Below are 5694 nucleotides of genomic sequence, written 5' to 3'. Positions count from 1 at the left end.
ACGCAGTCAACCCCATGCAAGGACGGGCTAATGTATTCTGGAAGTGTGTCCCTTTGGACTGTTAGTGCATAGATTATTGTATAGATTCACTTGGCTTTTCCAGATCCAGAAAGGCTATTGTTGAGGTTGCAAGCAGTAGAATAATCACAACAAGCATTTACCTACTTAAGTACATGCTATGTTCTCCATTGAGACGAGATACTATGTTTTTGACTCAACATAACCTATAAGTCTCCATGGCAACAGAAGCCAAATATATTGTTGTTCAAGGCATAACACTACGCAAACATCCATGTCAATTTTATAAAATGCTAAAGAAAAAGTTTGAATAATCATTTGTTTTAGGGAAGAGAAATACTTTTATTTTAATTTTGACACCAAAATTTGCTTATAATTTGGAAGCAAAAAACTCAGAGAAAGCTTATATTTTGTCACCAGAAGTCAGCTTCAGCTATTTACCAAAATGATAAAACTGGGATATCAAGTAACTGAGTTTAATTCTTATTATATCATATACATATTTGGTATAACATAGTCACCTACTGCATGATTTACAGCGCTATGTCTCGTTTTCTATAGAAGGAACACATCCCTACATATATAGTTAGATGGGGAGTTTAACATTTTCCTTGATTTTAGTCTGGAGTAGAACACTTAAGCCTTATTGTTTTCTCTGTAAGTTCATACCATTTAGTGTCTAATCACAACTATTCTGAAGATTACATGTAGGAAACAAAATTCAAGGGGTCTAGACTTATTTTTCTGGTCTACAGAGAGAGCTCCCTTTGGGTCCTGAATCCATCATGAGACAGATGACTTATCTTTTCTAACGAGAAATCATATTTTGTCAGGCTGTGGTCAGTGCTCTTTTCTAATTTAGTCATGAAATTGTTGCATTGGTGGGCAGAACAGTGGCCCTATCCACTTCCCTCCAGGTTCGCCTCTGCCTTTGGTGAGACCAGTCAATCACGTGCAGGTCCCCCTAGCTAACCATCACCTGGCCCACGGGTTGCCTGCATGCCTCTTGGCATGGATAAGAAGTCTTGGTCATGTGCCCTGCTAACCCCACCAGCTCTTTGTCTACTTACCTCTTTTTATCTGACTTGCTAGTAACTAGGTGTGAAGGTTATTATGTCAAAAAAGAAATGAGGTTAATTGTAGCTGATTTGTTAACAAACCTATTATAGCTCCCAGTGGTCACATCTTTTCATTTTAGATACCAAAAAAAAACTCAAAAATATAAAAAACAAAAAAAAAAACATCATTTGTCAATCAGTTTTATAATTTTACCCAGGATTAATATCACCAATACATACTTTATAGATATAATAACCCCAATTATTACCATTTTATTGAGTGCTACCTCTGTGCCAGGCATTGTGTTAAGTAAGGCATTTACTTACATTATCTCATTTAATTTCTACAAGCCTATGAGGCAGATGTTACTCCCAAATGTAGAATGAGGGCCACAGTAGTTGAATCATTTTTGCAGATCCACATGGCTTGTAAATGGCAGAGCCAGTATCAACCTCTGGTATGTCTGATGGATTAAGCCCATGCTCATGGCAGCTCTGGTCACCTGATGATGTCCTGTACAAATCTGTGTCATTACACTTTCCTAGGGTTTATTCTATTGTCTGCTGGGTTTCCCCCTTCTCTAAGAACCATGTCTAGTTTCTCTTTTTATCCCCAGTGCTTAGGACAGTACTGGTTACTTAGGAAGGGTCTCAATAAATTTTTGTTGAATAAATGCATTAAAAATATCTTGTGATTACCCATGATCTTCTTGCCCACAGCAATTACAGATAGTGGCTCAATTATGTCAGCATTTCTAGCAGTCAGGAGTTCTCATAATATTTTCTCTCATCCAAGGCTTAACGAAAGCATTTGTTTTATCTTTTGCAATCTGATGATCATCACCTAGGCAGAGAACACAAAGCAAAATGGAAAATGAGTAGCTGTCTTTTCTTTTTTATCCATTAACTTTTTACCAATTGCCAGGTATGAACTTATGCCTGCCATATTCTTCATCTCTGAACACAAATTACTACTCTTATTGCCCTTATTCTTTTCCTTCATAAAATGGATCATCATATTTAAATCAACAATATATTGGAGTAACACACTTAGAACTGAGTACTTCCTGGTCTAGAGTCTCATTTGCTTATTCATTAGTCAAGTCAAATTTAAGGTATAATTTTAATAATGCCAGAGTACTGGGAGGAGAATACATTAACAAATTTCCCTAATACATACGGAATTTTGAATTATGTGCATATTCATGGCAACTCAAAACTGGGAGGAAAAGAAAAAAGATGATTATAGCCTTTAAAATGGGCAGATATTCTATTTTGGCTTTGACTAAAATGTACGAATTCTACTCCTTGCCTACTCTGCCTTCAACATGCGTACCCCACTAGACACATCCCAAGACAGTATGATAGTTATCTCCTTCCAGCCAAGAATTCTAAGTTTTGGTCAATAATTTGGAATGGGCTTGACACTTGACTCAGTGTGGTTCCCTAACTAATTAGTCCCCAGGGAACTGGATGGCGATGATTAAAATCACCTGCTCCAATGCTATGAATCAAACAGATGGACTTCTCAATTGCTAAGAACAACATTGAGCTCAGAAAGGAGAGGCATTTGTTGAGATTCCCAACTAGAAAGGAATAAAGCTGTGAGCATCTCCAAGTCATGGAGGAACCAGATCTAAAACCAGATGTGAATCTGGATTAAAGAGGATACTTGCCATGCAAGTGGAAAGGGATGTTTCTAGATGGGTCTGTCCACTGATCTCATCAGGAGATGTCCATGCTATAAATCTCTTAAAGTGATAGTGATTCACTGTCCCCTTTAAATGTTATTTATACAGCTATTCAATTCATTTTATTGATTCTTTCATTAACCACCATTATGAGGACATTCCTAGGTGTTAGGGATGCAACAAATGATTTAAATCCCTATGTTTTTAGGGTAGCAATGAAGTAGTCATGACAAACAGCACACCTGTTCTCCATCGTAATATAACAAAGAAGCCATTAGAAAGCTCTGTCTGTAATCACCATTGCAGGGTGTAGGAAAAGCGATTACATTATTATGGTATACATGATTGTCAAAATGCCTCCAAATGGAGCAGTAAGTAGTACAAACATATGATGTGTATGTCCCAGGCCTTACCACGATATACTATGTGATGCATGTAAATGAAGTCTACTGTCTATACTAAAGGCACACTTTTAATAATAAATTATTATGCACTGAGTTACTCATGAAATTACCATTCTTCAGTGCCACATTTGCCTTTTCTCTCTCTCCCTTTCCACACACACACACACACGTGTGCACGTTATTTCTTTGGCTAAACCACTTGAAAATAAGTTGCAGACATCATGACCTTTCACCCCTAATTACCTGACCATACCTTCCTAAATACCTCCTAAGGACAAGAACACTCTCTAACATAACTGTAATTCAATAATCAAATTCAGGAAATTTAACAGCAATATACATTCCTATCATCCGACACACACCCCATATTACAATTTCACCAATTATCCCAATAATTAAATGTCCTCTGTGGCATTTACTTTTGGATCCAGGAGCCAGTCCAGGATCAGAAGCTTCATTTTGTTGTCATGCCTCTCACACCCTTGACTCTGGGACAATTCCTCAGCCTCCTTGTGCTTTTGATGAAATTGACATTCTTGAGGGGCACCAGCGAGTTGTGTGTAGAAGGTCCCTCCGTCGGGTTTGGCTGGTTATTTCCCCAGGTTTCTTGTTGGAGTTCCCCGGCCCTGCCCCGCGGGTGGTCTGGAGCAGGTGTCTCGGTTCCCCAGGTGCTGTTCGCGCCATCCATGCGGCCGCCGCTGCAGTCCTGCGCTGCGGAGGGAGGCCCAGCAGTTGCCTCCGCCGACAGCCACCACCCAGCTCTTCTCAGACCTCAGAGAAAGTGCACTGCGGCCCTGTGGCCATTTGCTCCCAAACCTGGACGGGCGCTCCCTCCTTCATTCCCCGCAGCACCACCTGAGGCCGTGGCTTCCTAATAAAACTTCATTCCATGCTTGAGGATAACACAAATATAACACGCAGGGTGATGTCAAACTGCTACTAAATATTGCTACTCTTGGACCCCACAGCTTAAACCATAACCTCAGAGCCTTTAAATAAAGTGGTTTCTGCCTACATGCCGGCCGGCCTCCACGTGGCGGGATCTGCTGGCGCTGCCACCAGTGTCCCATAATGTCTGCGAGGGAGCCCAGAGCCAACGGAGTCCCGGGGCGTGGAGAGAGAAAAACATCCTTCTCTACCCCGGCCAATGCCCACCTCGTTTCCTGATTTAGAAGGATTGTCTTCCCAGGAAGTTAATACCGAAGACATCCATCTGTTTACATGCTAACCCGCCTCTAAGTAATTAGTCAGGCTCCTGTGACTTAGCAAGTTCAGTCCTCCCAGACCACACTTACTGAAGTTAGACCGCCCAGGGTTATGTAACACCGCACGCCGCACAGCGCCAATCCAGCCCGGACACCCTACCCCAGGCCGAATACAATTCCTTCACAGCCTCTTCTCCCGCCTGTGGTGAGGAGTAGAATGGTCTTTCACAGGAATCCTGCTAGAGCCAGGTTTTCATTCCTGATCTCCTGTAAACAAATACTTGGACAAAAACCCATAAACACATCTCCCAAGAACAACCAGCAATTTTCAGACATAAATTCTAAATCTAGATCGAGGAAAAAAATTATAACTCTGTAGGAACATAATTGAGCTTAAGATACACCCAATTTACATTACTAAATAGACTGTCCAGATCATTTGCATTTGGGTTACTGCACTGCATTTGGGCTTTCTTTAAGAAAAATAGTGATTACTTGCCCTTACAGTTCACGCAATTAAAAGGCCCATTGAAATGATGCTTACAGAAGCTGACTTAGCAGTTTGGTCCCAAAGGTGAATTCCAGCCTCCACCCAGTGGGTGAAACTGCTTATAACTTTAAGACTGGAAGGTTTTCAAGACTCAACTATTTTTACTATTATAAGGCAGATATTCCACACTGTACCTGGTTAGAGACAGCGTCCTTCAAATATGTCCTATCTTTCCAGCTTTTCACCCAAACTCCACCTTCAACATTCTATGTTCTTGCCAGAGAAGAGCACTTTGCTGAGTTCTGACTACACCTTTGCTTTCTCACTTCCTGGTGCTCGCTTTTGTGGTCTTCCCATCTTGAACACTCTCCCCATCCTTCCAATCTCACAAAACTCTGCTTAGTCTTCAAAGGCAAGCTCTAACGCCATCTCCTGATCTTCCCAACTGGATATGACCATTCTTAACTCTTAAAATCCCATAACACAAGATTTGTACGATGGCTGTGTTCTAGCTTATATCACAGTTATTTGAGTTTACGTCTTATCCGTCCTACTAGGCTTTCTCAAGGTCAGTGACAGACCCATACTTGTCTTGGCATCTCTCCCATTACCTGGTGTGGTAGCTTGCAAATAGCAGGCATTAAAAATACTTGTAGAGCTGAATTGAACTAAAACCTAGTGAATACAAGATCTTATAGAAAATGTTAGCTCTGACCTAAATTACATCACATGGCAAATCTGAAAATATTAGTTCAAGAATGAGAGAAGAAATATTTTGGTTCTTTGTTAATTTGCCAACTACCGCTTTGGCCAAACATTAAAGACAGA

At 40.7% G+C, this 5694-nt stretch overlaps 1 long non-coding RNA gene across 1 annotated transcript; it reads right to left on the bottom strand.

The window, feature by feature from the left end:
* Positions 1-1295: 1295 nt before the first annotated feature.
* Positions 1296-4702, bottom strand: LOC123644487. Its single transcript, XR_006737152.1, has 3 exons — positions 4467-4702; positions 3591-3882; positions 1296-1920 (listed from the first exon to the last, which is right to left on the bottom strand). It is a non-coding gene; the product is annotated as an uncharacterized LOC123644487 (long non-coding RNA).
* Positions 4703-5694: the final 992 nt, after the last annotated feature.

The sequence above is a fragment of the Lemur catta genome, chromosome 9 (assembly GCF_020740605.2).
Source record: "Lemur catta isolate mLemCat1 chromosome 9, mLemCat1.pri, whole genome shotgun sequence".
Lineage (NCBI taxonomy): Eukaryota > Metazoa > Chordata > Mammalia > Primates > Lemuridae > Lemur > Lemur catta.
Note: the sequence above shows the minus strand (reverse complement) of the source record. Positions and strands in the feature narration are given on the sequence as shown.